Source organism: Somniosus microcephalus, chromosome 28 (assembly GCF_052327205.1).
Source record: "Somniosus microcephalus isolate GS21.2 chromosome 28, FLI_Smic_1.0, whole genome shotgun sequence".
NCBI lineage: Eukaryota > Metazoa > Chordata > Chondrichthyes > Squaliformes > Somniosidae > Somniosus > Somniosus microcephalus.
Window position 1 is genome coordinate 9,435,476 of NC_141014.1, and position 11,061 is coordinate 9,446,536.

The window sequence follows — 11,061 nt, forward strand, 5'->3', positions numbered from 1 at the left end:
CATGCTTTGAATGCCAACTTATTCATCAAACGCCAGCTTATAACTAGGCCGTTTGTCTCGATTTCACTGTCCATGCATCAAACGCCAGCTTATAACGAGGCCGTTTGTCCCCCAACGCGTCTTTCCGCTCCCTTCTCTGCCTTTACTGCTTTTACCATTTTTCTCGTCTCGTCTTGTCTCATCTCGTCTCGTCTGTTCATGGCCCCGTATGTCCTGTGCGTTTTCGATTCGGGTCTCGTTCTCCTCCCGCGTTTGACCCCCGGTGTGGTAATGGGCGTCCTTGGTGTCGAGCGGTGCGGGGAGGGAGAAGAGAGCCCGCAACGAGGCATGAAGCAAGAGCGAGAGGCAGGAGGCAAAGGCCAAGAAAGCGAGAGCTACTGGTGGGCCTACAATTATACCAGGTTCTTCACCCCTTATCTGCGCGCCAAATCAGGTCAGTCCTTTGTCTAACTTTTGGCGGGCTCGTTTAAAATGATTACAGCCATTTACTTTAATGACTTCTGGGGTGGTTGTCTCCTGGTATAATGACTCCGATGTCCTGGCTGTTTGTTATTTATGAAATTTAATTGTCCTCATCCTGGCTTGCTGGCTACTGTGAGCTGTTACCGATTATATATGCAGAAACCTAATGGCCTCGACTATGCCCATTCTGACTTGATCTGTTCCAAGGTGAATTAATGCATATTCTGTGTTTACTTAGCTGTCTGGCCCCACAAAGTCTTTTCACAGATTCCTGCATTTTAGGTTTCGTTTCAGGTTTTCAAAAGTGCCTGCCTTTTTTTGCAGGGTCTTGCTTTTAAAATCCTGTACTTTTGGTCACGAGGTTGCCGAAGCCATTTTGGGTAACCTTTTTAACAACTTGTCCATACAGGGTCCCTTTATCCATAACTTTTGGGGAATGTGGGGATTTTGAGAACCCTACACCCCTACATTGAAGTATAAACCATTGATGTATATCACAAAAAGCAAGGGGCCTCGTACTGAGTCCTGTGGAACCCCACTGGAAACAGCCTTCCAATCATAAAAACGCCTTTGCTTCCTGCCACTGAGTCAGTTTTGGATCCAACTTGCCACTTTCCCTTGGATCCCATGGGCTTTTACTTTTCTGACTAGTCTGCCATGTGGAACCTTGTCAAAAGCCTTGCTAAAATCCATGTAGACTACATCAAACGCACTACCCTCATCAACCCTCCTCAAAAAATTCAATCAAGTTAGTCAGACCTGACCTCCCTTAACAAATCCATGCTGACTGTCCTTGATTAATCTGTGCCTTTCTGAATGACGATTATTACTGTCTCTCAGAATTTTTTCTGATAATTTGCCCACCACCGAGGTTAAGCTGACTGGCCTGTAATTACTCGGTCTATCCCTTTCTCCCTTTTTAAACAACAGTATCACGTTAGCAGTCCTCCAGTCCTCTGGCACCACACCTGTAGCCAGAGAGGATTGGAAAATGATGGTCAGAGCCTCCGCTATTTCCTCCCTTGATTCTCTCAACAGCCTGGGATACATTTCATCCAGGCCTGGCGATTTATCTACTTTCAAAGATGCTAAACCCCTTAATATTTCCTCTCTCACTATGTTTATCTCATCTTATATTTCACACTCCTCCTCCTTAACTACAATTTCTGCATCGTCCCTCTCTTCTGTGAAGACAGATGCAAAGTATTCATTAAGAACCATGCCCACGCCTTCCGCTTCCACACACAAGTTACCCTTTTGGTCTCTAATAGGCTCTACTTTTTCCTTAGTTATCCTCTTCCTCTTTATGTATTTATAAAACATCTTTGGGTTTTCCTTGATTTTACTTACCAATATTTTTACATTACCTCCCTTTGCTTTCCTAATTTCCTTTTTAATTTCACCCCTGCACTTTCTATACTCCGCAATATTTACATCTCAGCTTAGCAAAATTGGTCTTTCCCCAATTCAGAACTTCTACTTTGTCCTTTTCCATAACTATCCGAACTAAATTATGATCACTGCCACCAAAATGCTCTCCCACTGATACCCTTTCCACCTGCCGAGCTCCATTCTCTAAAACCAAGTCCAGAACCGCGCCCTCTCTTGTTGGGCTTGCTCCGTACTGGCTAAAAAAGTTCTCCTGAATGCATTTTAAGAATTCTGCTCTCATACCTTTCACACTAATTTTATCCCAGTTAATATTAGGGAAGTTGAAATCCCCGACTATTACTGCCCTATTGTTTTTGCATTTCTCAGAAATGTGCCGACATATTTGCTCTTCTATCTCCCTCTGGCTGTTCGGAGGATTATAGGACACTCCCAGCAGTGTGATTGCCCCTTTTCTGCTTTTCAGTTCAACCCATATGGCCTCATTTGATGATCCTTGAGGATATCATCCCTCCTCACAGCTGTAACTGTTTCTTTAATCAATATTGCGACCCCCCTCCTTTTTTATCCCCCTCTCTATCTTGTCTGAAAACCCTGTAACTAGGAATGTTGAGCTGCCATTCCTGCCCTTCTTTCAGCCATGTCTCAGTAATAGCTATAATATCAGACACCCACATGTCTATCTGTGCCCTCAGCTCATCTGCTTTATTCCCTAGACTCCTTGCATTGAAGTATATACTATTTAGCACTGCCAAACTCCCTTGTTGTCTATTTTCTAGCCTTTGTTTCCTCTGTCTTCCAAACTCACTTACTAATTTACTGCGTTCCATTTCCAGCTTTGCTTCTCTCCCTTCTGAATCCACTCTCAGGTCCCCATCCCCCTGCTAAGCTAGTTTAAACCCTCCCCAACAGCACTAACAAACCTCCCCGTGAGGATATTGGTCCCGGCCCTGTTGAGGTGGAACCCGTCCAGCTTGTACAGGTCCCACCTCCCCCAGAACTGGTCCCAATGCCTTAGGAATCTAAAGCCCTCCCTTCTGCACCATCTCTCCAGCCATGCATTCATCTGCTCCATCCTCCTATTTCTGTACTCACTAGCGCGTGGCACCAGGAGTAATCTGGAGATTACTACCTTTGAGGTCCTGCTTATTAATCTCTTTCCTAGCTCCCTAGGGATGAGGGACCTCATCCCTCTTTCTACCTATGTCATTGGTACCGATATGGACCATGACCTCTGGCTGTTCACCCTCCCCCCTCAATGTCAGGCACTCCACTTCCTGGTGGGGCGGTAACCAAGACGCGGTGCCGGGCTGCACGATGGCGGCCAGGTCTACACCACGGCCTCCCACAGAGAGCCGACCTGCAGGATGGCCAAAAAAATGAAAATGGCGGCACGGGTCGGGTCCGCACCTCCCCTTTATATAGCGCCCCGCGAAAGGAGGTCGGCCAGTTCACGCCCCGCGAGGCTGGCATTGACACCACCCGTGGTGGCCTCGCGGGGCGCAGCCAAATTTGTAAGGGGTCGCGGCGCATGGCGATGACATCATCGCCGGAGGTGCGGTGGCCTGGGGCGCTACCGGCGGGGGCGGATCGCTATCGGGTAGCGCTTCAGCAATGCCCCGCCAAATTTCACGGGAGGCGCATTTTTCTGACCCCCCCACCCCGCGGGCGATAACCGTTTTACGCCCAATTAGCGCCCCCTGGAGGCGGCAATGACAGGCGCATGGGAGCCGAACATCACAAATTTTGGTGAGATGTGCGTGCCCGCTTCTCACACCAGTTCTGGGCACTCACTCCGCAGCAAGAGACGGCCACTATTAGCCAGTGAGCGCCGGACAATTTTTAAAGCCGTCAGCAGGCTGGCCAAGGTGAGCGAGGGTACGGGCTCGTACGTACGTGCTGGGATGCTGCTGGAAGCACGACTCGCCGCCACCCTGTCCCACCTGGCGCGTTGTGTAACAGCTGCACTGCGGGATTGTACGCATTTGCGTGAACACGTTTCAGGCACGTGTTCGAAGGGCCTCGCAGGCGCTCTGACCACCAGGGAGAGGAATCGTCTCGACCGGCAGGGAACGCTCGTTGTCGTGTCAGTAAGAGCTTCGAGGGCCTCTGAGAGGAGGCGGGCTCAGCCGTTGAGAATAATTTGCAAGAACTGAATCCGTGTCGGTTTTATAAAGGGGAGCAGGCTTGAAATGACCTGATTCTGTGATCACTGAGACTCCTGGACAGTTTCAGGAGTCAGGCTGACTTTTGGTGCCATTGACATAGTGGATAAGACATACCAACCATCACGCCACAGGTTTACTTCTTCCCCCAGCACTAGTCCTGGTTGAGAAGGGAGTCACGGGACCTGCTCACAAACCGCTGCCACTGGAGCCGGGCGGAAACAAATTATGTGGTTCATTCGCCAGCTGCTGCAGCCTCCGCACACAGGAGAAAGGATCTCGCTCGAAACAAGAACTCAGCACGTGCACAAAGTACAGACCCCGGACCCACAGCCGTACGCGTGCACCGTGTGTGGGCGAAATGTTTCGGGTCACAAAGCCCCGGCGCGCGCCCCCCTCCCCCCCAGTAATACAGGAAACTCTTTTTTATCCGGCACCGACGGGACCGGTGTGGTGCCGATTGATCAAAAAGTCCGGAATACAGAGAGGTATACTTACCAAGGTACGAGAGCCCTGTACACGGCCACAGGTGCAGGAGCCCCGGTTACACGGCCATAGATCCAGGAACCCCGGTTACACGGCAACAGATCCAGGAACCCCGGTTACACGGCCACAGATCCAGGAACCCCGGTTACACGGCCACAGATCCAGGAACCCCGGTTACACGGCCATAGATCCAGGAACCCCAGTTACACGGCAACAGATCCAGGAACCCCGGTTACACGGCCACAGATCCAGGAACACCGGGTACACGGCCACAGATCCAGGAACCCCGGTTACACGGCCACAGATCCAGGAACCCCGGTTACACGGCCACAGATCCAGGAACCCCGGTTACACGGCCATAGATCCAGGAACCCCAGTTACACGGCAACAGATCCAGGAACCCCGGTTACACGGCCACAGATCCAGGAACCCCGGTTACACGGCCACAGGTGCAGGAACCCCATTTACACGGAAACAGATCCAGGAACCCCAGTTACACGGCAACAGATCCAGGAACCCCGGTTACACGGCCACAGATCCAGGAACCTCGGTTACACGGCCACAGATCCAGGAACCCCGGTTACACGGCCACAGATCCAGGAACCCCGGTTACACGGCCACAGATCCAGGAACCCCGTTTACACGGCCACAGATCCAGGAACCCCGGTTACACGGCCACAGATCCAGGAACCCCGGTTACACAGCCACAGATCCAGGAACCCCGGTTACACGGCCACAGATCCAGGAACCCCGGTTACACGGCCACAGATCCAGGAACCCCGGTTACATGGCCACTAATATATAATAAAACTTACCTGAACCTACTCCTGAATTTTGCCGGTTAAGAGAGATTTCCGGATATTTTTTTAGGTGCCGGTTAAAAGAGAGTTTCCTGTAATAACCCCGGCCCGCGCCACCCCTCCCCCCACTCTGATCCGTCACAACTCAGCGGTCCCCGGCCTCAAACCGAATAAATTCAGCCGGAGGCGAAACGAGCCCGGGGCCCAGCCGCTGGCAGGAGGCGACCCGGCACGGTATGAGTAACTCAGGGGGGGTCCACTTTCCTTGCCCATGTTTGACCTGATACCATGAGACTTCATGGGGTCCGGAGTCAATGTTGAGCACTCCCAGGGCCACTCCTTCCCGACTGTATACCACCGTGCTGCCAAAACTAGTGGGTCTGTCCTGCCGGTGGGACAGGACACACCCAGGGATGGTAATAAAGGAATCTGGGACGTTGGCTGAAAGGAATGATTCTGTGAGTATGACTATTGCTCGAGTAGCCTGTGGGACAGCTCTCCCAATTTTAGCACAAGTTCTCAGTTGTCAGTGAGGAGGACTTTGCAGGGTCGACTGGGCTGGGTGTGCCTTTGTCATGTCTGAATTCGATGCCTAGGTTGATGCTGTGTGGTCTGCCAGTTTTATTCTTATTATGCTTTTTTTGTAGTGGTTTAACAGGCCATTTAAGAGTCAACCACATTGCTGTGGAGTTACATAAAGGCCAGACCAGGTAAGGATGGCAAGTTTGCTTCCCAAAAGGACATTAGTGAACCAGTTGGGTTTTTACAACAATCCGATATCTTCATGGCCACCGTTACTGATACCGGCTTTTTATTCCATCTTAATCGTTAAGATTTGCATTTTAATCAGTCAGTGGTTTAAATCAATCTGAACTTTTCCAATTCAGCAAGAGGTGAAAACCTGCTCCAAATGCTGAACAATCAAACATTTCCTGATTAAAAGCCTCTCATTTTTACTTTGCAATAGTTTATTGTACATTGACTGTTTCCTGTTTATACCCTGAAGATATGGAATATCTTTTTAATAACAATTTTGTCAATAAGGAAAATATGTTTTCCAAAGAAATTGCAGCGAGCTTTGCAGTAGCGCGGATGTGTTGCAGTTCCAGGCTCTTCCAACAGATGTCCTCGCCCTCCTTTGCCAACAAACTCCCAGTTCCACATTAAACAGAGTTACAGTGCACGAGTAATTTGCGATGTGACGTGTGGTGAGTGTAAAATGCTCAGGAGGAACAGGTAACTTTGGACCTATGGTTCCCAAAGCTCTCCACCACTGAATGGCAGAGCAGGCTTGAGGGGCCGTATGGCCTACTCCTGCTCCTAATTATTATGTTCGTTTGTTCCTAACAAGCTGAGCAAGGCATAACTTAGAGTCCAAATTTCCCAGAGTTTTAAGCCCAAACAAACAAAGAGTTGCTGCATGTTGCATATTTACTTAATACAATCAACCCAACAGGTCAGAGTTCAATGGGCCTTCGAGCACTAACTCCTGACAAGTTGGACAGTGTGTCAAAGGTCAGAACAACAACCTCTCGATCCATGTTTAGGAAGGACGATTTGGAGATAATTTTTGAAAGCCCTGTTGCTGTTCCCCAACAGCCCAAAGCTCATGGATCGTGGAAAAGCATTCTGAAACCTGTGAGATGAAAAGGAAAGAAAGAGAGACTTGCATTTCTATAGCGCCTTTCACAACCAGCGGACGCCTCAAAGCACGTTACAGCCAATGAAGTACTTTTTGAAGTGCAGTCACTGTTGTAATGTAGGAAAGCAGACTGGTGATTGTCCAGTGAGGGAAAACCATCGATTCTCAGATAAACTCATGTTGTGATGATGTCGGAGTGGATCTCCCACTCTTGCAGCGGCTGAGAGACCAGTCTGGGCATTGTTCACCAGGACTACAGGTTGCATAGATTGTGGATTAAGCGGCAGCGTGTGTTATGACTAAAGGACCATGATTGGATCGCACACTGTTTACATTGTATCATAGAATAGAATCAAAGAAAAATTACGACACAGCAGGAGGCCATTCGGCCCATCGTGTCCGTGCCGGTCGGAAAAGAGCTATCCAGCCTAAACCCACCTTCCAGCACTCGGTCCGTAGCCCTGTAGGTTATAACTCTTCAATTGCACATCCAAGTACTTTTTAAATGTGATGAGGGTCTCTGCCTCTACCACCCTTTCGGGCAGTGAGTTCCAGACCCCCACCAGCCTCTGGGTGACATTTGTTTTCCTCATCTCCCCTCTAATCCTTCTACCAATTACTTTAAATCTAGGCCCCCTGGTTCTTGACCCCTCTGCTAAGGGAACTAGGCCCTTCCTATCCACTCTATCTAGGCATCTCATAATTTTATACACCTCAATCAAGCCTCCCCTCAGCCACCTCTGTTCCAAGGACAACAACCCCAGCCTATCCAATCATAGCTAAAGTTTTCCAGTCCTGCCAACATCCTCCTAAATCTCCTTTGCACCCTCTCTAGTGCAATCACATCCTTCCTGTGATGTGGTGACCAGAACTGCATGCAGTACTCTAGCTGTGGCCTAACTAGTGTTGTATACAGTTCAAGCATAACTTCCCAGCTCTTAAATTCTATGCCTCAGCTATTAAAAGAAAGCATTCTGTATGCCTTTTTAACTACTTTATCGACTTGTCCTGCTACCTTTAAGGACCTGTGGATGTACACTCCAAGGTCCCTCTGTTCCTCCACACCTCTCAATATCCTCCCATGAATTGTGTATTCCCTTGCCTTGTTGCCCCTCCCCAAATGCATTACCTCACACTTTTCCAGATTGAATTCCATTTGCCACTTTTCTGCCCTACTGGCCAGTTCATCGATATCTTCCTGCAGTCTGAAGCTTTCCTCCTCACTGTCAACCACACAGCCAATTTTTGAATCATCTGCAAATTTCTTTATCATGTCCCCTACATTTAAGTCTAAATCATTAATATATACCACATAAAGAAAGGGACCGAGTACTGAGCCCTGTGGAACCCCACTGGAAACAGCCTTCCAAATCAAATCAAAATCAAATCAAATCAACTTTTATTGTCATTGTTAGTGCACAAGTGCAGTACAACGAAATGTAGGCTTGCGGCTCCCGAGAGTGTACGTTTAGGTTAAGACATTTAAACATTCAACATACATTTGGCTTGTAATACATTAACATAAACATAACCATAATAAAGTGCATTGGCAGATGTGCAGGCTTTAGAGTTTATTTGTGGAGTTCAGTAGGATGACAGCCCTGGGAAAGAAGCTGTTCCTAAATCTGGTCGTACGGGTGCGAATGCATCTGTAGCGTCTCCCAGATGGCAGGAGGGTGAACAGACTGTGGCTGGGGTGGGTAGGGTCTTTGATGATGGACCGTGACCTCCGTAAACAGCGTTTCTGGTATATGTGCTCTATGGTCGGTAGCTGGGTGCCGGTAATGCGTTGGGCAGTTTTGACTACCCGCTGCAGGGCTTTCCGGTCATTGTAGCTACAGCTGCCATACCATACTGTGATACAGGTTGTCAGGATGCTCTCTATTGTGCAGCGGTAAAAGTTAGAGAGGATCAGGGGTGACAGGTTACATCCCTTCAGCCTCCTTAGGAAATATAAGCGCTGCTGGGCCTTCTTCACCAGAGAGGAGGTATTGAGGGACCAGGAGAGGTCTTCCATGATGTGGACTCCGAGGAACTTAAAGCTGTCCACCCTTTCCACCACAGCCCCATTGATGTGGATGGGGGTGTGACTTCCGCCTTTAGACTTCCCGAAGTCCACAATGATTTCTTTGGTTTTCTTGATGTTAAGGGCCAGGTTGTTATCGGCGCACCACTTCACGAGATGCTGGACCTCCTCCCTGCAGGCTGACTCATCGTTGTTGGTGATCTGGCCTACTACCGTGGTATCATCCGCAAACTTGATGATGGTGTTGGAACCATGAACAGCCACACAGTCGTGGGTGAAGAGGGAGTAGAAGAGGGGGCTCAGCACACATCCTTGTGGGGCCCCCGTGTTCAGGGTCGGGGGGGGGAGGTGTGGTTACCTAATTTGACAGACTGGGGTCTGTTTGTTAGGAAGTCCAGTCGCAGGCAGCAATGTGACCCATCCATCGGAGCTGATTGAGCGTGGTCAAAGCTTCGATGCTGGGGAAGTCCAGTCGCAAAAACTCCCCTCAACCGTCACCCTCTGCTTCCTGTCACTGAGCCAATTTTGGATCCACTTTGCCACTTTCCCTTGGATCCCATGGGCCTTTACTTTTTTGATCAGCCTGCCATGTGGGACCTTGTCAAAAGCCTTGCTAAAATCCATGTAGACTACATCGGTTTATCTCTTCCTCCCTTTTTAAACAATCTTCTTCTTAGGCAGTCCCTCGGAACCGAGGATGACTTGCTTCCACATTAAAAATGAGTTCTCAGGTGACTGATGAGTCCAATGCGGGACATACAGTCTCTGTCACAGGTGGGGCAGACGGTGGTTGAAGGGGTGGGTGGGTGGGGTGCTTGGGTTGACGTGCGCTCCTTGCGCTGCCTGCGCTTGGCTTCTGCTTGCTCCCGGCAAAGAGACTCGAGGAGTTCGGCGCTTTCCCGGATGCTTCTCCTCCACTTTATGCGGTCTTGGGCCAGGGATTCCCAGGTGTCGGTGGGGATGTTACACTTTTTCAAGGAGGCTTTGAGGGTGTCCTTGAAGCGTTTCCTCTGCCCACCTGGGGCTCTCTTGCCGTTCCGGAGCTCCGAGTAGAGCGCTTGTTTTGGGAGTCTCGTATCGGGCATGCGGACAATGTGACCCATCCATCGGAGCTGATTGAGCGTGGTCAAAGCTTCGATGCTGGGGATGTTGGCCTGAGCAAGAACACTGATATTGGTGCGCCTACCCTGCCAATGGATTTGCAGGATCTTGCGGAGGCAGCATTAGTGGTACCTCTCCCGTGCTTTGAGGTGCCTGCTGTACATGGTCCATGTCTCTGAGGCATACAGCAGGGTGGGGTATCACTGCTGCTCTGTAGACCATGAGCTTAGTGCAGGGTTTGAGTTCCTGGTCTTCAAACACTCTCTTCCTCAGGCGGCCGAAGGCTGCACTGGCACATTGAAGGCGGTGTTGGACTTCGTCGTCGACGTCTGCCCTTGTTGACAGTAGGCTCCTGAGGTATGGAAAGTGGTCCACGTTGTCCAAGGCCTTGTCGTGGATTTTGATAATCGGGGGGCAGTACTGTGTGGCAGGGGCAGGTTGGTAGAGGACCTTTGTCTTACAGATGTTTAGTATAAGGCCCATGCTCTCGTACGCTTCGGTGAAGGTGTTGACGATGGTTTGGAGTTGGACCTCCGAGTGAGCACAGACGCAAGCGTCGCCTGCATACTGTAATTCGATGACAGAGGATGGGAGGACCTTGGATCTGGACTGGATGTGACAGAGGTTGAACAGTTTCCCATTTGTTCTGTAAATTAGCTCCACTCCAGTGGGGAGCTTACTGAGAGTGAGATGAAGCATTGCAGCAAGGAAGATTGAGAAGAGTGTTGGTGCGATGACACAGCCTTGCTTGACTCCGGTTCTTACGTGAATTGGGTCTGTGGTGGAACCGTTGGTCAGGATCACAGCTTGCATGTCGTCGTGAAACAGGCGGAGGATGGTGACAAACCTTTGAGGGCAGCCGAATTTGAGGAGGACACTCCATAATCCCTCATGATTGACAGTGTCGAGGGCCTTTGTGAGATCAAAGAAGGCCATGTATAGCGGTTGGTGCTGTTCCCTGCATTTCTCTTGTAATTGACGCGCGGTGAA